The following is a 26,145-nucleotide window of genomic DNA, read 5'->3' on the forward strand; positions in this document are numbered from 1 at the left end:
GTTCTATGTTGAGAGGCTGAGTGAATAAGGCGAGAGACCCGAGAGCTCAGAACAATGTGTAGATGCTGAGTGAACGCTTCCATTGCTGTCCTCTGGGCAGACGAGTGGCAGATAAAGTAAAAGTAAAGAAAAGTAAAGTTAAAGTAAAGTTTATTAATCACAAGTAAGGCTTACATTAACACTGCAATGAAGTTACTGTGAAATTCTCCGAATTGCCACAGTCGGGCACCTGTGTGGGTCAATCACCTAACGAGATGAAGTTCAATGCAGAGAAGTGTGAGTTGATTCATTTTGAGATTGTGGAGAAATAAAGAGAGAAACACTTAAGGAAATGCACGTAAAAAAGGGATCTCGGTTTCTCAGTACAAAAGTCATTGAAGGTGGTTGGGCATGTTGAGAGAGCAGGTAATATAGCAAATGGCATCCTACATTTTATTGGAGGATTGAATACATCCTCCAATGTATTGGAGACAGATTGAATACATGATTAATAAGGGGATCAGGGGTTATGGGGAAAAGACAGGAGAATGGGAATGAGTAAAATGGCGGAGCAGACTCGATGGGCTGAGTGGCCTAATTCTGCTCCTACATTTTATGGTCTTATGGAAGAGAAAGAATTGTGGCTTTCGCAATGCTGCTGCAGAATGACAGGGACCCGGGTTCAATTCAGGCCTTGGGTGACTATACGTATTTTCCACATTTTCTCTGTGTCCACGTGGCTTTCCTCCGGGTGCTCTGGTTTCCCCCCACACTCCATTGATAGGGTAAGTGGATTTACCATGCTAGATTTGCCCTTATGTCTCCCAGTACGTTTAGATTAGGAGGATTAACGGGGTAAATATGTGAGGTGGCATGGACAGGTCGGAGAATCAGTCAGCCTCAATGGGCCGAATGACCACCTTTTGCAATGTAGGAATTCAATGATAGATGTTTTCATGTTCCAGTCAAGAGTTCATCAAGAACCAGGAGAAAATTTTCAAAATAAGTGTCAAAATTGCAACATCTTAGGAAAATAAGGGAACATTTAACATGGCCAATCCACCTAATCTGCACATCTTTGAACCACGGGAGTAAACCAGAACACCCAGAGGAAACCCACGGGGGAAGATGTGCAAAATCTGCACAGTCAGCAAAGGTCAGGACCAAACCCGGGTCTCTGGGGCTTTGAGGCGGGAGAGTGGGATTAGGTAGCGTGCAATTTCAATAACGCAGTGTAGACTTGATGGGCCAAATGGACTGCTACTGCATTGTAAAGATTCTGTGGTATGGAATCTAAAACATGATCCTATTGAATGGAGCAGCAGGCTTGAGGGGCCACGTAGTCCACTTCTGATCCGATTTATTGTGCTGCTGTGTCCAGAAAGCTGCTGATTGATTTCTCATCATTAAATCAGAATTTTAGTCCAAATACTGTTAATGCATCAACCCTGTGCTCAGTGACAAACACTGACTCGAGGTTAAGCAATGTCTCAATTTTAATATTCTTATCTGTGTTTCCAAAACCCTCCATGTCCTCAGCTCTTCCTCCCTTTCATCACCTCCAGCATAACAATAGAACCATAGAACCAGAGAAAATTACAGCTCAGAAACAGGCCTTTTGGCCCTTCTTGTCTGTGCCGAACCATTTTATGCCTCGTCCCACTGACCTGTACTTGGACCATATCCCTCCACACCCATGAACCCGTCCAAGTTTTTCTTAAATGTTAAAAGTGACCCCGCATTTACCACTTTATCCGGCAGCTCATTCCACACTCCCACCGCTCTCTGCGTGAAGAAGCCCCCCCTAATATTCCCTTTAAACTTTTCCCCTTTCACCCTTAACCCATGCCCTCTGGTTTTTTTCTCCCCTAGCCTCAGCGGAAAAAGCCTGCTCGCATTCACTCCATCTATACCCATCAAAATCTTATACACCTCTATCAAATCTCCCCTCAATCTTCTACGCTCCAGGGAATAAAGTCCCAACCTATTCAATCTCTCTCTGTAACTCAGCTTCTCAAGTCCCGGCAACAGCCTTGTGAACCTTCTCTGCACTCGTTCAATCTTATTTACATCCTTCCTGTAACTCGGTGTCCAAAACTGTACACAATACTCCAAATTCGGCCTCACCAATGCCTTATATAACCTTACCATAACACTCCAACTTTTATACTCGATACTCCGAATTATAAAGGCCAATGTACCAAAGGCACTCTTTCCGACCCTATCCATCTGTGACGTCACTTTTAGGGAATTCTGTACCTGTATTCCCAGATCCCTCTGTTCAACTGCACTCTTCAGAGTCCTACCATTTACCCCGTACGTTCTACTTTGATTTGTCCTTCCAAAGTGCAATATCTCACACTTGTCTGCGTTAAATTCCATTTGCCATTTTTCAGCCCATTTTTCTAGTTGGTCCAAATCCCTCTGCAAGCTTTGAAAACCTTCCTCACTGTCCACTACACCTCCAATCTTTGTATCATCAGCAAACTTGCTGATCCAATTGACCACATTATCATCCAGATCATTGATATATAACAACAATGGACCCAACACCGATCCCTGCGGCACACCACTAGTCACAGGCCTCCACTCAGAGAAGCAATCCTCCACAACCACTCTCTGGCTTCTTCCATTGAGCCACTGTCTTATCCAATTTACTACCTCCCCATGTATACCTAGCGACTGAACCTTCCTAACTAACCTCCCATGAGGGACCTTGTCAAAGGCCTTGCTGAAATCCAGGTCGACAACATCCACCGCCTTCCCTTCATCCACTTTCCTGGTAACCTCCTCGAAAAACTCTAATGGATTGGTCAAACATGACCTACCACGCACAAAGCCATGTTGCCTCTCCCTAATAAGTCCCTGTCTATCCAAATATTTGTAGATCCTATCCCGTATCACACCTTCCAATAACTTGCCCACCACCAACGTCAAACTTACTGGCCGATAATTTCCCGGATTTCTTTTGGAACCTTTTTTAAACAACAGAACAACATGAGCCACCCTCCAATCATCCGGCACCTCCCCCGTGAATACTGACATTTTAAATATGTCTGCCAGGGCCCCTGCAAGTTCAACACTGGCTTCCCTCAAGGTCCGTGGGAATACCCTGTCCGGTCCTGGGGATTTATCCACTCTGATTTTCCTCAAGACAGCGAGCACCTCCTCCCCTTTAATCTGTAAAGGTTCCATGGCCTCCCTACCAGTTTGCCCCATTTCTGTAGACTCCGTGCCCGTTTCCTCAGTAAATACGGATGCAAAAAAACCATTTAGTATCTCCCCCATCTCCTTTGGTTCCATACACAGTCTACCACTCTGGTCTTCAAGAGGACCAATTTTATCCCTCACTATCCTTTTGCTCCTAACATACCTATAGAAGCTCTTTGGATTTTCCTTCACTCTGTCTGCCAAAGCAACCTCATGTCTTCTTTTCGCCCTCCTGATTTCCCTCTTAAGTAGCTTCTTGCACTTTTTATACTCCTCGAGCATCTGATCTGTTCCTTGCTGCCTGTACATTTCATACAACTCTCTCTTCCTCTTAATCAGTGTTACAATCTCCCTCGAGAACCAAGCTTCCTTATTCCTATTTACTTTGCCTTTAATCCTGACAGGAACGTACAAACTCTGCACTCTCAAAATTTCTCCTTTGAAGGCCTCCCACTTTCCATTTACATCCTTACCAGAGAACAGCCTGTGCCAATCCACATTTCCCAGATCCCTTCTCATTTCATCAAATTTGGCCTTTTTCCAGTTCAGAACTTCAACCCGAGGACCAGATCTATCCTTATCCACGATCAGGTTGAAACTAATGGCATTATGATCACTGGATCCAAAGTGTTCCCTCACACTCACATCCATCACCTGCCCTAACTCATTTCCCAATAGGAGATCCAATATCGCATCCTCTCTAGTTGGCACCTCTATATACTGATGTAATAAATTCTCCTGAACACATTTTACAAACTCGACCCCGTCTAAACCTTTGACAGTATGCGAGTTCCAATCTATATGTGGAAAATTAAAATCCCCTACTATCACAACTTTGTGTTTCTTGCAGTTGTCAGCTATCTCTCCGCTGATTTGCTCCTCCAATTCTCGCTGACTATTGGGTGGTCTATAATACAAGCCCATTAATGTGGTCATATCTTTCCTGTTTCTCAGCTCCACCATAGGGCCTCCGTAGACAAGCTCCCTAATCTATCCTGCCTGAGTACCGCTGTAACATTTTCCCTGACCAATAATGCCACCCCCCCCCCCCACCTTTTATCCCTCTGCCTCTATCCCGCCTGAAACATTGGAACCCTGGAACATTGAGCTGCCAGTCCTGCCCCTCCTGTAGCCAAGTTTCACTAATGGCTATAATCTCATATTTCCACGTGTCTATCCACGCCTTCAGCTCATCTGCCTTCCCCACAATACTCCTGGCATTGAAATAGACACACCTCAAAAAATTATTTCCACCACACTCTACCCTTCCATTTGTGATTCTGCTTGAACTAACCTGTCTTTTTACCCCTGCTCCACTATCTGCTCTGGCACTCTGGTTCCCACCCCCCTGCAAATCTAGTTTAAACGCTCTCCAATAACACTAGCAAATCTCCCTGCAAGTATATTGGTCCGCTTGTAGTTTAGGTGTAACCCGTCTCTCTTGTACAGGTCCCACCTGCCCCAGAAGAGGTCCCAATGATCCAAGAATTGGAAACCCTGCCCCCTGCACCAGTTCCTCAGCCACGTGTTTATCCGCCCAAGCATCCTACTCCTGCCCTCACTGGCATGTGCCTCAGGTAGCAATCCTGAGATTACTACCCTCGGGGTCCTGCTTTTTAAATTCCTTCCAAGCTCTTTGTACTCACTCTTTAGGACCTCCTCACTCTTCCTTCCCACGTCATTGGTACCGACGTGTACCACGACATCTGGCTGATCACCTTCCCACTTTAGAACGCTGTGCATGCGATCAGAGACATCGCTGAACTTGGCACCTGGGAGGCAACAAACCATGCGGGAGTCTCTGTCCCGACCACAGAACCTCCGGTCTGTACCTCTGACCATCGAGTCCCCTATCACTACTGCTCTCCTCTTCTTCATCCCACCCTTTTGCGCTGTAGAACCAGACGCAGTATCAGAGTTCCGGCTGTCGCAGCTTGTCCCAGGTAAAGCATCTCCCACAACAGTATCCAATTCCGTATACCTGTTGTGGAGGGGTATGGCCACAGGGGAACCCTGCTCTGCCTGTCCTTTCACACTGCCATTTCCTCTCCTTACAGTAACCCAATTTCCTGTGCTCTGCTGCTTAGGTGTTATTATCTCCCTAAAGCTACTGCCTATAATCATCTGAGATGTCTGAGCTCCTCTGATTCTGCGCTCGTGAGCATTCCTGATTTGGTTCATTCCAACATTGATGATCGTAATTTCAGCTCTCTGGGTTTCAGCTCTGGAATTCCCTCTCTCAATGCCCCTGCTTCTCGCTTGCTTTCCTCTCGTTCATTTTTGTCGCCTGTTTCCTTCATTTATTTCCTCCTTCCTATCCCGTGGGTCTCACAGTTTGCACCCTCTGACTTTCCGCAGTCCTTTGGCCGCTTTAACTGTCTTCAACGAATTATAATTGTACAACTAGAATTTTCCCCGTGGTTCCACTTTTAGGATTATTTCCGACTCCAGCTCTTTGATTTCTCAATGGTTTCAGCTCCGGATCGAATTGAATGACGCAATGACGCTGGGCTGGGAGTGACGCTGCGCGAGTCGCGCACGAGCGGCGCATTCCGATTGGGCAGTGGGTTACGATTGGCTAAAAAAGATGTCAATCATATTGAGGGCGTGTGTTGCCATCAGCGCGGTCTGCGATTGGTTAGAATTGGGAGCGTCATTTTCAATGTTCTCACAGTTCAGCTGGATGGAGCTCAGGGATTGGATAAAGTAGCTGTCACTCAGTCGGCGCAGAGCGTCCATTGGATAACCGTGATGCGGCAATTTCCGATTGGTTTTCCCAGTTTCCGTCACAGGCCGTTGGCGGGAATTTACCCTGGGCCCATCAGACACCGCGCGGAGCGGCAGCAAATGTACCGCCAGTGGCTTCAGTCCCCGGGTCCGGATCCATCCAGCGGGGCTCCGGTTGGGTGAAGGGTTTTGGTAGCGGGAATCTCATCCTGCCCGGCTGTCACATGCAGGCCCGTAACCTCACACGCTTAAATGCTTGTAACAAATCAAATATTCCATTAACCTTTTTTATTCCTTGCTGAACATGCATACTAATTATTTGTGACTCGTGCACTCGAGCACCGAGATTCCTCTGCACCTTGGAAATCTGCAGCCGTTCTATATTTGAGTAATATTCTGATTTTGTTATCTTCCTGCCAAAGTGAATAACTGCACATTATATTCCAGTTGCCAGGTTTCTGCCCATGTACAAAACCTGTCTGTAGCTATCTGCAAGCTCCTTACGCACTCTCCAGAAATTACTTAACGACATATATTGTGTCTTCTTCAAGTTTTGCTGCCATGCTTTCATGATGTGGGCTGGGATAACTGAGCTTCTATATAAAAGCCAACTCCCAGACACAAAGGGCCGGATGATCTTTTCCTGTGCTGTAACTATTCTGTGTGTATGGGTGTGATAACCATTCTGTCGCACTTAGTGTGTGGTGCAGGATTTGAGTGTGGAATTCATTGTCTATCTGGCAATCTCAGTGGATGTATATGAGTGAATGATTCATTCTGTATCACCCTGTGTTTTGTTCATCCTGTGATTGGGGAATTACTAAATGTCTCCCAGTCTCTCAGACACTTTGTAGATCTGGAGTGATTCAATAAATAAGATACCTAAGTGAAATTGGGACCATTTTTTCGAATTCTTAAACTGCTCGACCCGATCCTCCACCCAACCATTTCATGTAACATTATCTGTTTGTATCTGAATTCCATTCTCCTTCCAACACTTATCCAGCTTTCCATTAAATGCAGCTGTGCTAATCGTCTCCAATCGTAGAATGCCGAAAGTACAGAAGGGAGGACATTTGGTGCATCGAGTGTGTACCGACTACAATCCCATCCAGGTCCTAGTTCAGTAACGCTCATTTACCCTGCTGATCCCGCTGACAATCGGGTCCACTTATCATAGAAATCATAGAAATCATAGAAACCCTACAGTGCAGAAGGAGGCCATTCGGCCCATCGAGTCTGCACCGACCACAATCCCACCCAGGCCCTACCCCCACATATTTACCCGCTAATCCCTCTAACCTACACATCCCAGGACTCTAAGGGGCAATTTTTAACCTGGACAATCAACCTAACCCGCACATCTTTGGACTGTGGGAGGAAACCGGAGCACCCGGAGGAAACCCATGCAGACACGAGGAGAATGTGCAAACTCCACACAGACAGTGACCCGAGCCGGGAATCGAACCCGGGACCCTGGAGCTGTCACTCAGTCGGCGCAGAGCGTCCATTGGATAACCGTGATGCGGCAATTTTCGATTGGTTTTCCCAGTTTCCGTCACAGGCCGTTGGCGGGGATTTACCCTGGGCCCATCAGTATGGCCGATCAACCTAGCCCGCACATCTTTGGACTGTGGGAGGGAAGCCACACAGACATGGGGAGAGCGTGCAAACTGCACACAAACACTGAAACGAGGCCGCAATTGAACGTAGGACCCTGGCGCTGTGAGGCAGGAGTGCTAACCACTGTGCCACCCAAAATTATTTCCAGTCTCTTCGCAAATTTCCCGTGTCATATCCTTCAGTACCTTTGGATGGTCAAACGAAATTTAAATCTGGTGATCGTTTCTTCTCGTGTTCTGCAGTGACATATTCACTGCAATGATTTCTCCTGACCTCAAACCTGCTCCCGATTTAATAAACGATCGCTGGGCTTGTCCAGGTTTTAAACCCAGAAGCACTGGCATACTAATATTACCCTAACCGAGAATCATACCCCTCGACCAACGAGCCAACTGCCAATGCTCTGGACGATAGCAAATTGCAAATGCTGCCGACTCAATGATAATTTAATATTGATTTCTAAAGTGGATTTAATGATTAAATTACGAGGTCTATCCAATCACACCCCTTTATTAATTCTTCATATTGACCTATTCCTGGGACACCCACACTTGATGTGAACGTCTTCCCTCTGTTGAGGTTCTGGGTTGCGGCCAGTAGATGTCAGCACACCCAGGAAGAGCGAAGCTCACAGACCAGAGAGGGATAAATAAACAAGAATTGTTCAGACTATCGGGAAGTTTTAACAATATTAATGTTGGACGTGGTTTTTTATGATAGTTATTTTGTAATAAGCAGTTGTTATCGTTGTCTGTCTCTCGATTTGAGGATGACACCCAGTCAGGGCCGTGAATTACTGCCATGGGTCTTCAAGTGAGTGAACAGGCCCATTCTCGGCCCATGGAGCTTTCTTCTCTGTTACTTTCTTCTCGCCCGCCATTTTGCCTCATAAAAGCGTGCTGTAGATTGAAGGATATGGTTTGGCCATTTTCAACGATGAGTAACAAACTCCTCCCAGTCACCAGCATGAATGCTGCCTCTCTTCAATCTGGAGGATGTCGGGGAAGCATTGCTGATGGAATTTCTCTCACACTCTTAGGATTCGCTGATATGCTGGTCGCATGTACATCATTGTGCTAAAACCACCAACCATCAATGAGAGTGAGATACATTTTTATCTGCCCTTCTCTGGCCTATTGTATCGAAATGAATTTTTTCAAAATCTTTCACTAATTTACAGCCCAGCATCAGACCCCCCACAGCCTTGTTATTGCAGGAGAAGAAGCATCCAGTTTCTCAATCCGTTACCAGGCCATTCTCTTTCTACATAATTATTCTACTTTTTATGGGCTGTTGGTGTCGTCTGCTGGACCAGCATTTGTTGCCTTTCCCTAATTGTCCATCAACTGAGAGTGGCTTGTTCGGCCATTTCAGAGGGCAGGTAAGAGTCACCCTCATTGCTCTGGGTCTGCAGTCACATGGAGGGCAGACTTCTTTATCTAAAGTGCACTGGTGAACCAGATGAGGTTTTACAACAATCGGCGACAGTTTCAAGGCCGCTATCACTGATACTAGCTTTCAATTCCAGATTGATTTAATCAATGAATTAAATTTCACCAGTGGTGGGATTTACTCCGTCTTCCCAATGATTAGTGCACGCCTCTGGATTACCAGCCCAGTGATATAACCTTTCATCCCTGCAAACAGAAACAGTTCATTCAGCTCATTATTAAACCTCTTCCTGAGGATGTGAGAATTCCCTCCACAGAATTTGATTAAACCATTTGCTGCAAAGCCTGTTGCTCCATTCGGGAGCATCAATGATTTATTAAGATCTCAAAGATAAGATTGATTTCTTGGGAGGAGAATAAAATAATGAGATTAGAAAATTGAGTGAAGAAAACAACAAGGAAGTGCATTCTCAGATAGCGCCCGGCAATGTTTGCAAGAAAATGCAGAGCTTTCAGCGAGAGAAGGACATTTCGTTTTTTTTCCGGAACTTCGACCAGATTTCTGCACAAAACGACCGCGACAGGACTCGAACCTGCAATTTTCTGATAGCATTATCACTACGATTGCCGAAGTCAGACGCCTTATCCATTAGGCCACGGGGTCAACAGATGCAATGTTGCACAGAATGTCAGTACCATGTGAATACCTACCGTGGTTATATTTATTGTCAGTCCTATTTTTGGATGCTTCGCTGATTCCCAGATGCCACAAATTGAAGGGGAATCCCCAGCGTTTGTAACCGGCAGAAAACTGAATTTCATTACTAACATTCTTGGATGCCTGTCTGTGTGGAGTTTGCAAGTTCTCCCCGTGTGCGTGGGTTTCCTTCGGGTGTTCCGGTTTACTCCCATCCCCAACGATGTGCAGATTAGGTGGATTGGCCAGGCTGAATTGACCCTTCTTGTCGGGGGGATTAGTAGGGTAATTACTTGTGGTTGCAGGGAGGGATTCTCCGTCGGAGAGTCGGCGCAGAATGTCTGGGCCGAGTGGCCTCCTTCCGCGCTGTTGGGATCCGATGCCTCCGATACATCCTGTCTTAAATCTTCACTGCCTGTCCCTGAATCCTTCTGCTCGCAGCCATTCCAGCAACTTGGCCTGTGTTCAATGTGTTATGCTCTTTTACACGTCTCTTATATCACCACTCAATCCCGTCAGCTGCAAAGAGAGAAAATCCGAATTATCCAGCCAAACCTTTTCTCTAAAATCCATCATCGCTGGATCCAAAGCAGTAAATCTCCTGAGGACCCTCACACACTTTCTAAAGTGTGGTTACCGGGTCTGGGTGCAATCCTAAAACAGCTGTAGTTAAGCAGAGCTTTATAAAGATTGAGCATAACTTCCCATTTTTTATACTCAATGCCTCCATTTATGAAGTAAGAAGTCTCACAACACCAGGCTAAAGTCCAACAGATTTATTTGGTGGCTTACTTCTTATTGTGTTTACCCCAGTCCAAAGACGGCATTTCCACATCATGGCTTCCATTTACGAAGCCAAGCATCCAATCCGCCTTCCTGACAACTCTCTCAAATTCGCCTCTCTCCTTCAAGATCTCTCTGAACCTCTGGTCACTCTGAGCCTGCACACTGCTCAGAACTGGGCCATTCAGTTTCTATTGCCTCTCCCCATCCCTTCTGTCAAAATGCAGCACTGTCCCTGAGTGTGGGATTCATAATGTGTCGCTGTTACAATATCAGTGAGAATCTCCAAGAGAATCTTTCTGGATAAAGCCGGAATTTACAAGGATTTCAGCCACTGAGACATTGTCTGGCCGTCTGTGTATCATCGCCCTCACTCACTCTGTCCATGTCTATCCCTCCACCCCCACTCGTTAACTGTATATGAAGGGGGGATCTTGTTGGTTAATGACTGAGTGCAAACCATCTGTATCTTCATCTGAACAAATAGAATTCAGCTTGTGAACAAGATCATAATTTCAAACAGTTCTGGGTTAAGCCAGGCACAACTCTGATTGGCTGCAGCCCCCCGAATCTGGGGAACAGACACTGTGAGCATCGCCAGCCTCAGAGGCTTTAATAGTTACTGAGCTGGGAAACTCCAATTATTCTCCCCGAATCCACAGCGCAGAGCGAGAGGAGAGGAAAGCCTGTCCTCGGAGCTGTCAATCTGAGACACAGTTTGACCTGTCAATGTGCAGAGGTGAACACTGTGTCAGCGAGAGTGTGTTAAAGGGGCGGCTGGGTTAGACTAATGTTACTGTGTTTGTGTGTCCGCTCTCAGCGGCTGATTTCCCAGTCCTTCTTGTGTCAAATCACAAGATTCTCCTGTCATTGGATCGCGCTGCTCAGACCTGAAGAGAGAATTTAAGGGAAAGTTTGGGTCGATTTTAAGGTTTCAGTCGACAAAAGCGCGATCAATGCAGCAAAGAAACGGGTTGAAGTGGGAATTGCTGCCTTGAATTCAGATGGAATTTTCACGACAGGAAACGTTCGGATTTCAGGAACAGAAATAAGTCAGTCTGAGAATCTAGATAGTCTAATTTTAATTGCAGTGGGAGAGTTTGTGAAGAGAGAAACACAGCTGGAGGATCCGGAAGCTGACAACAGCTTGTCTCTGCACCATCCGCTCTCTTCCTTTCAGTTGCTCTGTGCCGCCACCACTGGTTTCATTTCGGACCCAGTTCTGACTCTCACACACATTTTCCACACACTCTCGGATATCATTTTCTGCCAGAAATACATCTGATGCGTTAACATGGCAACAGCTGCTTTCTCAATGAACTGCCCAGCTCGGTTGGATCTGTCAGAAATTATTGGGAGATTTTAAAGCAACGTCGATTTGGTTACAGAATTCTCTAATATCTGAATATATTCCATCACTTTTTCGCTTGTGTTTGGTGTCCTGGGCTGAGGGACCACTTAATCCATAGATATTTTGAAATTAATTCTAACATGAAATTTCCTGATGTCTTATGATTGTCTATAATCCTCTTTTACTAACGTTCCAATATGATTATTCTTCCTTATGTTCCACATGTTCGTTCCATTCCCAAACTGTTTTAAGCAGGAACACCGAACGCCCAGTAATGTCCAGCTTGTAGCATGTTTTGAATGAACGTGATATTTCATCATCTAAGCAGCATTTTGAAATTCTCATTCATTCAATGTATTCTGCTGAAGTGTATTTCTTATGTCCTGTGTGTCATGACACAAGAATCTTTCTCTGAAATAAGTCCTTGTTTTGTCCTTGTGCTGCTCTTTTTCTTTCTTCTCAAGTCATGATTTTTCTCATGGAAGTTACAGCACAGAAGCCATTCGGCCTATATTGTCGATGCCAGCACAGTTCCCGGTCTTTATAGAAAGAGCCCACAGTAAATTAGAATTCAATATCATGGGCTGCCCTGGAGAAGCCAATTAAACATTTCCAATCTCGCTCATTGCGCACAGAGTTTGAACCTTCGCGAGGAAACGATGGTTTTGAGTCCAACGCCTTAACCACTCGGCCAACACAGCTGCTTATCCCTCAAAATGATGTAATCACCTCAGCGATGTTCATGTTAACTTCATCAAGCACCAGGATTGTGCAGTGAGCAGTGTGTGAGCTGACATGTGTTCCTCTATTTTTATTTGGTGTCCTTAAGTTTGACTGAGAATTCATTTGTTCAATTATTCTTCTATTTCAACATTGTTTTCAGGATAATGAAATTGAAACCGAATTCTCGGTCCGAAATAAATAAAATTGGAACGGGAAGCGTATTTATCGGCAATTGCCGCGTTCGAATTTTATTTTGTCCACAAAATAAAGTCAAAACTACATTACCAATGCGATGGCCGGGAATCGAACCCGGGTCAACTGCTTGGAAGGCAGCTATGCTCACCACTATACCACCATCGCTCGCTATGTTTGAGCGATGGTTATTTACATTTGTTATAATTACGGAAGTGCCTTAGTTGTCGATTTCCTCAGACACCAGGTGGTCCTGACGCACATTTTGTAAACTGAAATTGTTCACTCTTGTTTTTGGACAGTTTAAGCCTACTTTTTAATATTGTACCTGCCTGGGAACTCATTGAATAGTTTTGAGGCCTGTTATTTCGGTTAAAAAAGTCTCCAATCAAAGCAAATTTAGATTCCAAGTCGAACGCCTGAACCACCCTGCCATCGGAGCTGTTTATTGGCCAGTCGATGCAACGACCTCAGTAACGTGCATATTGACTTCATCGGGATTATTGAGATCACAGTCAGGGAGGTCAACTGTGTTCGGTTCCCGTTACTTTATATCTTTGTCTCTGACTGAGAACTCATTCATTGACACAAAGACTTCTTCCTCTGTTTCAATATTTTTTTCTGCAGAGAGAATTTGAAGCGGAATTTTCCGTCCGAATAAATAATATTTAAACGGGACGTCCTTTTTGTTTCATTTCCGGCAAATGCTGCGTTTGAACTGTTTTTGACCACATGATTTGAAACGCAAGAGGCCGTAGATAAGGACCTAAATAAATGACCAGTGCTATGGCCGGGAACCGAATCCGGGCTAACTGCTTGGAAAGCAGCCATGCTCCCCACTACACCACCATCGCTTGCTCTGTTAAGTAGGTTGTTATTTTCATTAGTTATAATTACGGAATTACTTTCGTTGCTCACGAAGGTGTGTCCATAACACAATTTGTAAACTGATCTTGGCTGTCGCGTTTTTCTGCACAGTTTAACCCCCCTTTTCACTGTTGTTTCTGACTGAGAACTCATTGAATAGCTTTGAGGCCTATTCTTTCATTGCAACAAAGTTTACACAGGAAGCAAATCGAAGAAATATTTCCATTAATAACTCATGAATAATGAGAATCTTGAATGAATTTCATTTCAGATGTCCTGTTCTGTACTGTTCTGACCTGCGATAGCTAATTAAATAAGTCACCAATGTGATGGCCAGGAACCTTGATCGAATGCTCACACAGTCACCACCATCGCCCACTTGACTCTTGGAGCTGCTGCTGCCCACAGAGATGGCCAAGCAAGAGGCACAGATGTTGACAAACTGCACCCGCTCCAAGTAGATTAACAAAATTACTGAACAAAAAAAGGAACTATGACAGTCTCTTTGAAAGCATTGCACCAACACCTCTTAAAGAATCAATTTGCTGTAACTAATTCAACATGAACCTATTCAATGTCAGCCCTATTCCTTGCCAGTCCTCAAACAGGCATTGACTGGTTAGAAGTTTTAATCTTATCCGAGAACAGTTGGAGAAATTCCCAAAGAAGTGAAACTGTCGCCCTGAACTTCATAGAATCCCTACAGTCCAGAAGGAGGCCATTCGGCTCATTCGGCTGATCGAGCCGGCGCCATCAGCAATCCCATGCAGGCCCGTAACCCCACATATTTAACATGCTAATGCTCGTGACAGTAAGGGGCAATTGAACATGACCATAACCCGGCACTAATTTTCATGGCGGAACGTCCGGTTCTGGAAAGATAAAATCCGCAACTGGTGCCTCAAATGAAGCTTGAGTTTGTTTTGGAGCTTCTGAAACCACATGTTCTCCTGGTGTCAAACTCCTGCCCAAAGCTGGTGTCCTGATTTGAATCGATTGCCAGCTCGAGTTTCTCATTTGGATGAGGAATATGGAATGGTGCTGGATTATTCACCCCAAATACCTGCAGAACTCGGTCGAAACTTCACGTTTGTTCGGAAACCTCAAAATAAGTCATCAGCCCACCCTCAATCAGTGGGTCAATACGAAGACGGAGAAAATGCACCTACGACGAAGATGGGATTCGAACCCACGCGTGCAGAGCACAATGGATTAGCAGTCCATCGCCTTAACCACTCGGCCACCTCGTCATGCGTCTACGCCCCCCCCCCCCCCCCCAAACCAGCTCTTGTGCTCTTAACACCCGCAACAAGAGGACATTTCTCCCGCAGGACAATGTTGTGTTCCTGCTCTCTCGTTAATCTCGGTTCGTTGTAACTCTTCCATTCGATGTAAATCCATAGAAAGTAAAGAGGGAGACAGTTAATTTCTCAGATCCCTCCAGGTCAGAAGGTTGCGTGTTTAATTCACGTCAGGCTCCTGGAGGATTTCTGCAGTTGGTCTTTGGATTCTGCATCCGGGGAAAGTTGATTGTTTGCAAATGTTCGCGAAATGATACATTTCAAAATTATGATGATATAATATCAAAATTATATTTTAGGGATACCTCCGGTTTCCACGAGCAGGTCATATTTTTGCTGTTTGTAAATTTAAAGCAACGTCCACGGTCCGAGATGATTCAGCGGACATCTCAGGGGAGAGCTGACTTCTGGTGATTTAACCGGAGGATTCACATCTCAGGCGGGGAGCAAGGCTGAGAAGGCGGGGCCTGTATCAATAATCTCAACCGATACGGGAAATGATCGGGAGCTGTTGGCTGAATCTGCTGCACAGACAACTGAACAAAACCTGGGACAAATGCGCTGTGCCACCCACGGTAACACAAATCAACATGACGAAGCAAATTTGCTGCCGAGAAAATCCAGATTTGCTCTTGGACAGCAGCCGAATATGCCTTTTTGATGCGACTGAAAACACGATAGCAAAGGGTGGTTTCGATCCATCTACCTCTGGGTTACGGGCCGCTTCCGCTGCGACACTCTGCTCCGAAACACAATCGCTTCCTGCCTGTGACTGTTGCGCGGCAGTCCGACAACTATGAGAAACAGAGAAACAGAGAAACCCAACAGTGCAGAGGCAGGCCATTCGGCCCATCGAGTCTGCACCGACCACAATCACACCCAGCCCCTACCCCCACATATTTACCCGCTAATCCCTCTAACCTCCGCATCTCAGAATTCTAAGGGGCAATTTTTAACCTGGCCAATCAACCTAACCCGCACATCTTTGGACAACTATTGTTTTAAAACAACACCCTCCGTGGTGGGAAGCACACCCTGGCTGGACAATAACACATGACATCACCTCGAGTGTAACAGATAGAGAAAGACACACAGAAAAGCAGTAAGAGACTATCAGGATACACACACAATGACAGACAGAAAAGGTGCCGAGCAAACCAGCAAGATACTGAGATGGAAAACATGATTATTTATGAAAAGCTGTTTTCTGTTACACAAAGCCAGGCCCTGTGTTGAAATCTATTTCCTGCTGTTTAACTGTGTTCTGTGCTGTGTAACTGTTCTCTCTGTTGTGGAACTGTGACTCTGTCGTTGACAGATCTTCACTGTGGTTGTGTCAAATTCTTCCCTGTTGTGTAAATGTGTTCCCTGTTGTGTAAATGTGTTCCCGGTTGTGTAAATATGATCCATCTTGAGCAGAAGTTTTCTCGGTTCTGTAAAGGCGTGTCCTGTTGTGTGACATGTTCTCTGTTGTTCTGTGATGTTGTCTCTGGAAAACAATCGACGGAAATTTCAAGGCCGCCATTTCTGAAGCTTGCATTCAATTCCAGCTTTAGTTGGGCCGAATGGCCGACTCCTGTTTCTGTTTTCTATCCATGTTTCTATGTATTAAATCCGTGAATTTGAATTTTGCAAGCTGCCGTGGTGGGATTTACTCCGTGTCCCCAAATATTAGTCCGGACCTCTGGATTGCCAGCCCTTTCCTTTCATAACCTTTCATCCCTGTGAACAAAAACAGTTCATTCAGCTCATTATTAAACCTCTTCCTGAGGACATTAGAATTCCATCCACAGAATTCGATTTGGCCGATTGATAACAAAGCATTTTGTTCGAGCTGGGAACATCAATAATTTATCCAGATCAAACAGATATTGTGGAATTGTTCGGATCAAAACTTCTAAGATAAGTGAGAATTAAATGGACAAAGTTACAAGGGAAGTAATTCTGAGAAAGCTCCCTGCAATTTCTGAAAGAAATAGTGGATTTCAGTCAACAGGCTCAGTTTTGAGGAGGTTCCACCAGATTTCTGTACAAAGTGACTGGGTTGGAAACTGTAATCTTCAGATAGCATCACAAAAGGCACCGTTAGGCTCCGGTTACGCGCCTGAAAGTGAGTGATTTTTGTGGAGTATGTGGAATATTTCTTGTTCCAGTCCTGTTCAACCACCGCCACCGCCCCCCCCCCACCCCGCCACCCCGCCACCCCCTCTTCCCACCCCCCAACTCTTTTTCCGTTACATCGATGACTGTATCGGTGCTGCTCCCTGCTCTCATCTGCGCCTGGAAAAAATAGCGATTTTGCTTCCATTTTCTACCCTCGCATTTTCGCATGGTCCAAATCCGACACTTCCCTCCCCTTCCTTGACCTGTCTGCCTCCAATTCTAGATAGACTGACCACCAGTAACTAAAGCCCCACCGACTCACACGCCGAGTACAGATCCTCATACCCCGCTCCTTGTAAGGACGCCATCCCCATTCTCCTAGTTTGTTCACCTCAGTCGGAACTGTTCCCCTGATGCCTCTTTCCAAATCGGCGCTCCTGACATGGACTCCAACTTCCTGAAACCAAGGTGCCTCCACCCCGACCCTCGGTGTTTGGTTGGGCGCTCAACCGTGCCCGACTCATCTCCCGCACCTCTGACCTCACCCCTTTCTCCTCGCAGAGCCACGATCGGCTCCCAAAATACAGAAGTCAAACAGACATTGTTATCGTCTTCTTTTCCATCTGTTCACTCAATATTTCGTCGATATCTTCACAAAATCCAATAGGAATGGCGATCAGTTTTCCAGTCAGTGATCAGCCCTCTGGAGGTGATTAAAGAAAATGAACAGTTTCATCCACTCTCGAAACCTGGGGGCTTGAACCTGCGCGGTGAACCACGTTAGATTTTAAATCAAACGCCTGAACAACTCGGTCATCGCAACTATAACCAACGTCGAACAAACCAGTTTATGAACAGCTGATTTCTTCAAAGTTTACCTTTGATTGTCTCGCCAGACAATGACGAGGAATCTAACACACTATCCGTTGCGCCACAGAGCCACCCCTGGTGCACTTATTCCCCATCCCCATATGGGAATTTCTGACGTATCGAACAGACAGTTCAAAAGTTCAGCAATTGGACAATGACTATATTTCAAAAATCCTTTATTATCAGTGAAATGATTTGGGACGCCCTTTGGTTCTGAAAAGAGCTACAGAAATTCCAGTCGAACTCTGAAAGGACACAGACAGCTTAGTGGAATGGGAGGACATGTGGCGGATTAAGTGATTCATTTTGGTGGGAAGAACGCAAAGAGACAATACAAAATAAAGGATATAATTCCAAAAGGGGAAACAGGAACAGCGGGAAATATATGGACCTGTGTACAAATCATTGAAGGTGGAAGGGCAGTTTGTAACAGCCGTATATTATCCCCGGATTTAAAAACAACATCAGGATTTTGATACAAATTTTCTGCAAAGAAAATCCAGATGTACTATTCGATCGCACATTAGATATTCCAAGCATTGCCTGTCGCCTGAGGTATGGTAACCCTTGGGCTAAATCGCCACCAGTAAGCTCTCCCTTTTGAGGGGGAAAGCAGCCTCTGGTCATTTGCAACTACGGCGACTTGACCTTTATATCTGTGCCATATTCTTTGATTTTATTTGATTTGATTTATTCTTGTCACATGCATTAGTACACAGTGAGAAGTATTGTTTCTTACATGCTACGCAGACAAAGCATACCATACATAGCGAAGGAAAGAAGAGAGCGCACAATGTAGAGTTACAGTCACAGCAACATGTAGAGAAAGATCAAATTAATACGAGATAGGTCCAATCAAAATTCTGATGATAACAAGGAAGACGCTGTTCTTTACTTGGTTCGTGCCTGCCGTCAGATTTTTGTATCCAGTTCTCGACAGAAGCCGGTGGAAGATAATCTGTCCACGGTGCGTGGCTGCTTCAACTGGCTGCTTTTCCAAGGCAACGCGACGTGCCAATGGATGGCAGACTGGTTTGCGTGATGAACTGGCTTTGTTTACGACACTTTGTCGATATTTTGCGGTCCTGGACAGAGCAGGAGCCGCACAAGCTGTGATGCAACCAGAAGGAATGCTTTTTCTGGTGCATCTGTCTGTATTCAGACTGTGTTTTGCATTATCTGCTGCTCAATGAAGATTGGGATCTTTCTGATTCGATCAGTTAAACTGTGCGTGGAGAAGTGACTTGCTCTGACTGTCAGCTTCCGGTACTGAAACATGGTTTCTCAATGAATTCTGTCTCTTTCAACTTTTGGTACTGCAACTGAGTTTCTGTATCCCCTCATTTTGACTCACCGATTTATTTTGTTTATTCATTCCTGGTATGTGGGTGTCGCTGGCTGGGCCCGCATTATTGCCCATCCTAAATTTCCCTTGAACTGAGCGGCTTGATAGGTCACCTCAGAGGGCAGCTTAGAGTCACCAAAGTTGCTGTGTGTCGGGGGCCCCATTTAGGTCCAAACCAGTTAAAATGTTCATCCCTTAAAGGACATTAGTGAAGCAGTTGTCTTCCTTTTGACAATCGATCCATGGTCGTCAGACTTTTAATCCCAGATGTTCTTAATTGATGAAATTTCACCATTTGCCTTGGTGGTGGTGGTGGTCTGTGTGTGTGTGTGTGTGTGTACGTGAGAGAGAGAGATTCTCACATAATCAGTCCGTTTGTGAGTGTGGATTAACCTTTTATATTCCCTCACAAACACTGTGATCCCCTTGCTTTTGTGAATTCCCAAGAAGCATTTGTACTACTGAGACCCTGGTGGTCGGGTGGAGGGTGGGGTGAGGGTTGAAGGCAATGCCGCAGGGTGCTGAGTGTGGAAACAGCCGATTTTAAAGCTTGTGAGTTGGAAAGTGAAGACTGAACTTGTCTGTGTGAAGATCACAGAAAAGGTATGTCTGGACCTGCGCCCTCGAGACAAGTTTTGGGTTGTCAGTAAATGAACTCCTGTAATGAAGGGACAAAATCAGAAAGAGGAAATGCTGGAAATATTCAGCAGCTCCGAAAGCAGCTGTGGAGAGATATTCCTGTCGCCAGGATATAACTCTCCGATTGGATACTTCACGTTGCTCAGATCTGACACTCTCAACACCTTCGTGTAAGGAACAGGTAGGGCGGGAATTGGGTCTTTGTTGATTTGAGCAAACAGCGCAATCCAGCAATGAGAAGCTCCTCAGCCCCCGGCGGCTTGGGAAAGGATGGGACTCAGATACAGGACTCTGGTTGGGGTTCAAAAATGGAAAAATACATCGAGTTATAAATGTAATGACAATAAAGGTGGAATTCAGATCGACTTGTGCAGAAATTTTGCACTTTGCCAATGTAGTCAGGATGGCCGAGCGGTCTAAGGCGCTGCGTTCAGGTTGCAGTCTCTTATGGAGGCGTGGGTTCAAATCCCACTCCTGACAGTGATTTTTCGTTCGCGAAGCAGCATCCAAACCCAAGAAATTTCTCACCTGGCAGCACAAGGGCAGCTGATGCTGAGAAACAACGACCACCTGTGAGTTCCACTCCGAGACACACTTCATCCTGACTTGGAAATGTATCACCGTTCCCCTGGCTGGCTCACAATCTTGGAACTTCCTCCCGAACAGGAGTGTATGTGCACATATACCACATGGACTGCAGCGGCACCAGAATGAATTTATCGCCAATTACTCAAAGATTATTAATTTGGACAATAAATGCTTCTCGCGCCAGCGGCACACATATCCCGTATGAATAAAGTACTTTTTAAAAAATCACCTCGTGCCACAGAAGGAGCACATCTGCCTTCAGAGCAGAAAACTGTGTGTGAATCACATCCTGAACACGGCTACTTTTATACCAGATGTGTGTCTGAAAACAGTAAGTGGAACCAAGCTCACGTTAAACCGCTCAATGTTGAGTGGAAGTGTTTCACTGAGTGATTTGCGTGATTCCCTCTGATGTGCTTTCTTTTGTGAATTCCTAAGGAGCACCTCCCCTGAGACCCTGGTGGGCGGGTGTCGGGGAAAGGCGGATTTGAAAGTTTTACAGGGAAATCCGTGCAGTCTCGATGGGCCACTGTGGGATTCAGTTATTTTTCTCTCATGAATCTATCCGAGATCCCATAGCATCTGTGGAGAGAGAACCGGTCATTCCCGTGAAAGGTCTGCATCTGAAATGTGAACTATCTCTATTTTCAGAGGGACGTTATAGATCTGGTAATATCTCTTTTTTCACTAATACCACCAGATCTGGAATGTATTTCCAGCATTCTGCTGTACCCTCGAAGAGCGGTATCAGGCTCTGGGGCTTAGTTGGTTAAAGCGCCGATTTAGTAAATCAGAAGATTCAGGATTCAGATCCTCGGATTCCTTTCCAGTGAACTTTGCAACTTCGTACGTCGCAATATCCATTTCTTGCTTGTCAATGTTGTCTTTCCCTTCACAGTGGATAATCTACAACGATAAAAAAAAAACATAGTTCGAGAGTCTCCTCAAATATCTTGACTATTTATTGACGTGATCCAGGTACTTCCATCATCTTGCAGTAAAAACACATTTAATTTGCAATAAATCCAATTCTCCAAGTTCTACAAACATAGCGTTCCATTGTTTTCTCAGGGAATTTCGAACAGAGTCAAATCGCCTTAGAATCACACCATCCCGACAATGGTGAAGGAAACCATTCTGCCCATCGAGTCTGTCCCGACTCTCCGACAGAGAATCGCACACAGGACCTATTCCCGCAGAGCCACGCATCCACCCCGCTAATCTACCGATACAAACACCTTGGTGACCAAGGGGCAATCTAGCATGGCCAAATCCACCCAACCTGCTCATCTTTGGACTGTGGGAGGAAACCGGAGCACCTGGTTTCCTGAGATAACTTGCCTGGATGAATGCAGTTTGAACAGCACTGCAAACACTTGGCACCATCCAGGACAAAGCATCCCACTTCATTCGCTTCCCATGCATAAAGCTTCACTCCCTCCACTACCGACACACAATGGCAGCAGTTTGCGCCATCTACAAGATGCACTGCAGCAACACAGCAAGACTCCTTTGCCAGCACCTTCCAAACCCACGACCACGACAGCCTAGAAGGACAAGCGCAGCAGACACATCAGAATAACACCACCAGGTTGCAGGGCACTGATATTTATTGATTGATTGTAGTTATTTATAAGTTGTTGTTGTTGCACGTGTGTGTTGTTTAATCTTCGTGATCTTCAAAAGAAGCGAAATATATAATTGAAAAAGATGCTACTGTTTCTAACCCAACCAGCGAACGTCGTGTCAAACTTTAAGAAAGCCCCCGGGGTTTGCGATTTATTTTTGAGTCAGTGGTTTCCCTGGGAGCCAATAAACAGAAGCAGCATGGAGAGATGGCAGAGCAGGAAATGTCGGTGCCGAAGCTGAATCGCATCAACGGAGCAGCAACCTGCTTTCTACTAATCGGACCCCAAGTCCGATTCTGGTGGGACTGAAACCCACAACCTTTGAATGGCTGACTTGCCATTATTTAGATGTCACACGCGCTACCCAAAACGCCACATGCTGGAAGTTTGCTTTACTTGTCCATATATGGATTTTTGACAATGTGGAAAGTTCAACAATCTCGTAGTTAAAAAGTCAAGGACTGTGAAGAGGGACTTTATTGATTGCAAGTCATGTTGCTACATCTTATGTCTGTTAAAACAGCTGTGGGAATACAGACCATTTTGTCCTTTGTACATGAAATCTGTCCATCACAGAATGATCCTCCCTCTTTCTCTTCCTTATTCTCGTGGACAGCTCGGAATATAATCTCACAGGCTTGATAGTCGGGGGCACATTCTACTCTATCTGTCACAGCGCTGATCAGAATCTGTTCCCTGTTCCAGTTAAACACCTGCACAGAACACAACGCAAAGCTGGAAGCTGGAAACCAGAATCAAAAACCGAAAATGCTGGATATGCTCAGCAGGTGATGGATGAATGGAGATTCCTGTAAAAGAGACCTTGGGGTACAGGTTCATAGCTCCTTGAAAGTGGAGTCACAGGTGGACAGAGTGGTGAAGAAGGCATTCGGCATGCTTGGTTTCATTGGTCAGAACATTGAATTCAGGAGTTGGGACGTCTTGTTGAAGTTGTACAAGACATTGGTAAGGCCACACTTGGAATATTGTATACAGTTCTGGTCACCCTATTATACAAAGGATATTATTAAACTAGAAAGAGTGCAAAAAAGATTTACTAGGATGCTATCAGGACTTGATGGTTTGAGTTCTAAGGAGAGGCAGGATAGACTGGCACTTTTGTCTCTGGACTGTCAAAGGCTGAGGGGTCTATAAAATAATGAGGAGCAGAGATCAGCTAGATAGTCAATATATTTTCCCAAAGGTAGGGGAATCTAAAACGAGAGGGCATCGCTGTAAGGTGAGAGGGGGAGATACAAAAGGGTCCAGAGGGGCAATTTCCTTCACACAGAGGGTGGTGAGTGTCTGGATCAAGCTGCCAGATGCAGTAGTAGAGGCGGGTACAAATTTGTCTTTTAAAAAGCATTTAGAGAGTTACATGGGTAAGATGGGTATAGCGGGATATGGGCCAAATGCGGGCAATTGGGACTAGCTTTGGCGTTTTGAAAAAAAGGCGGCATGGACAAGTTGTCCGAGGGCCTGTTTTCATGCTGGAAACCGCTATGACTATATGACACGCCGCTGAAGCACAGCACAGTTGCACAATTTAAAGTTTCCTTTCATCCAAAATAGACATTCCATTCTAGTATTTTGAACAATTCAAATTTAAAATGTGTATTGTTATTCTCGTCGCCACAGCCTGAAAACAACTCCAGGCATTGATCTCTCCCTTGGATTTTAAATTTGTAAATCCATTCTCTATCTTTTAAAGCTACTATTGAAACTGTATCCATCACCCGCTCATTTCCTTGTGAATGAGCAGGAGAATTGAAGATATATTTGGATAATTTTCCTTTGACTACATTTGTACAGAAGCATCAAGGTCAAGGAGGGAACCACACACAGCACTTCATGAAATTCACCCACTCAAAGGTGACAGTGTTTAATCAAGGGATGGTTCTATTTGTTCATTTATTATTAATGGAGAATATAAAAGTTGGAACAGTGTGCAACCTGGGCATTGTAACTGAGCAAAGTGAAACACAATGCGGACTGGGCAGAATAAGCCTAGCATGGGCAATGGACAGAGTGGAGGTGCGACGTTGGCTGGCTTGTGAGACGGCGCAGGGAGATGTTGCAAGGTGAAGGTACATCGGAAAATGGGAGTGTAAAATGTTGAATGATGAATGTGCAAGTAGCATGTGCAATGTAGACTGCAGGCTGGATATTCAATGGGTTCTGTGATGGGTGAATAGACTGTGGAATCCTGGCATGGTAAAGGTGCAATGGGGATTAGGACGGGTAAAGGTGTATCCTTTATTTTATATCACCTCTCCTCGATCTTCGGACCAAAATACATCACTTCACACTTCCTTACATTAATTAACTTGTATCTGTCACGTGTCTGCCCATTCCACCAGACTGTCTATATCTTCTTGCAGATTATCAATATCCTCCTCACTAAAAACCATAATATTTTCAAATTTTGCACCACTGACAAATTTTGAGATCGAAACCTAAGCACCCAGATATAGGTCAGTAATATATATCGAGAAAAGCAAATTTCTCTCTCTATAATATCCCCAATCAGAAATAGGTAAAACTTTCTGAAAAATATGCTTTAATAGGTTTGTACTAATAATGAAACTGTTGCTGAATGAATTTCTAACTAAGCTAATGATTCAAATGCCATTTGGTTCCAAATAAAATGCCAACCGGCACTAATACATTCAATTATAAGCATAGCCTTGCTCATTTATCAGGATTTCAATGACGAATACAGAGGGAAGCAGCGTACTGGTAGATTTCAAAATGAAATGGCCAAAAGATTTAGTATTTCTAAATTCCGCAGTCCCAGGTTCAATATGATGTGAACAATTCTTGTCTGTTGTGTCCCTCTCTGATGTCTGTACTTCAGCCTACCAGAGTGTGCTGTCATCCACTGGCCGCAATACAGAACTGCAGTAGAGCGGAAAAATGCATCTTAACTGTCGCTGTTGCAGAGACAGATCAAACAGGAGTTAATGATTGGATATCGGCATTACATTCCATAGAGAAATCAATATTAATGTACTTTTAAATGCAGTCAGTATGACTTCGAATTTGCTATTACCTGGAGCAGTTGAGTCGACTAGCACAGATGTACGAAAGGAAAATCTCGGGAATGAGACGATGGAGAATGAATTTCAGAGATAAGCAGATGATGTTAAGTTGAAGATTTTTAGTCGAGGATAGTGTGGAATCATGTACTAATTAGAACAAAGGCCCTGTTTCAATTATATACCTTCCAGATAGAATGTGTACAGATTTGCAAAGTCTCTCAGAGAGATTCATATTGAACATCACACACATATGTCGCACCAGAGACAGAGCGATACAGAATGAGTCCAACACTCATACACCTCGAATCTTAGAATGGATACAGCAAAGAGAGGGAGATCATTCGGCCCTTTGTCTCTATGCTGGTCTGTACAAGAACAACTCAGCTCATCCCTTTCCCGTCCTTGTCTCATAACCATGGAAATCCTTTCACTTCAGGTGCTGATTCCATTCCCCCTTGACAGCCCTGATTTGATGCTGCCTCTGCCACCCTCTCAGGCAGTGCATCCCAGGTCCTAAACACTCAGCACATTAAAAGCCATCCTTCTCTCCTCAGGCAATGGGAGCAATATTTCTTCATCTACTCTTCTAAGACTGCACCCACAAGCCCACCACCTCTACCAGGGTAGAGGCAGAGAGATTCTTTCCACTTAGAAAGGAAACAAGAACTTGAGGACACAGCCTCAAAGTAAGGGGGAGTCAGTTGAGGACAGAGTTGAGGAGGAACTTCTCCTCTCGGAGGGTAGTGAATCTCTGGAATTCTCTGCCCATTGAAGCAGTGGAGGCTACCTCGTTCAATATGTTTAAGTCACAGGTAGATAGATTTCTGATCAATAAGGGAATTAACGGTTTTGGGGAGCGAGCGGATAAGTGGAACTAAACCACTATCAGATCAGCCATGATCTTATTGCTTGGCGGGGCAGGCTCGAGGGGCTAGATGGCCTACTCCTGCTCCAATTTCTTATGTTCTTATGTTCTTACCATCTCGAAGGACAGCGGCAATAGATACATGGGAACACCAGCACTGCAAGCTCCCCCTCAAGCCACTCACCATCCTGACTTGGAAATACATCGCGGCTCTTTCGCTGT

The 26,145-nt window shown here is 45.0% G+C and overlaps 2 protein-coding genes and 3 non-coding genes across 5 annotated transcripts in view; 2 read left to right on the plus strand and 3 right to left on the minus strand.

Annotated features, from left to right (window-relative positions):
- The window catches only part of LOC144482285 (uncharacterized), an 872,976-nt gene that overhangs the window by 725,480 nt on the left and 121,351 nt on the right, over positions 1-26,145 (minus strand). The gene's annotated exons all lie outside the window — the stretch shown is intronic.
- The window catches only part of LOC144482277 (uncharacterized), a 411,284-nt gene that overhangs the window by 310,016 nt on the left and 75,123 nt on the right, over positions 1-26,145 (plus strand). The window lies entirely within an intron of this gene.
- On the minus strand, positions 12,773-12,844 carry trnag-ucc (transfer RNA glycine (anticodon UCC)). Its single transcript has one exon. It is a non-coding gene; the product is annotated as a tRNA-Gly (tRNA).
- Positions 14,712-14,793, minus strand: trnas-gcu (transfer RNA serine (anticodon GCU)). The gene has a single exon. It is a non-coding gene; the product is annotated as a tRNA-Ser (tRNA).
- trnal-cag (transfer RNA leucine (anticodon CAG)) lies at positions 20,199-20,281 on the plus strand. The gene has a single exon. It is a non-coding gene; the product is annotated as a tRNA-Leu (tRNA).

Source organism: Mustelus asterias, unplaced genomic scaffold (genome assembly GCF_964213995.1).
Source record: "Mustelus asterias unplaced genomic scaffold, sMusAst1.hap1.1 HAP1_SCAFFOLD_35, whole genome shotgun sequence".
NCBI classification, from domain to species: Eukaryota; Metazoa; Chordata; class Chondrichthyes; order Carcharhiniformes; family Triakidae; genus Mustelus; species Mustelus asterias.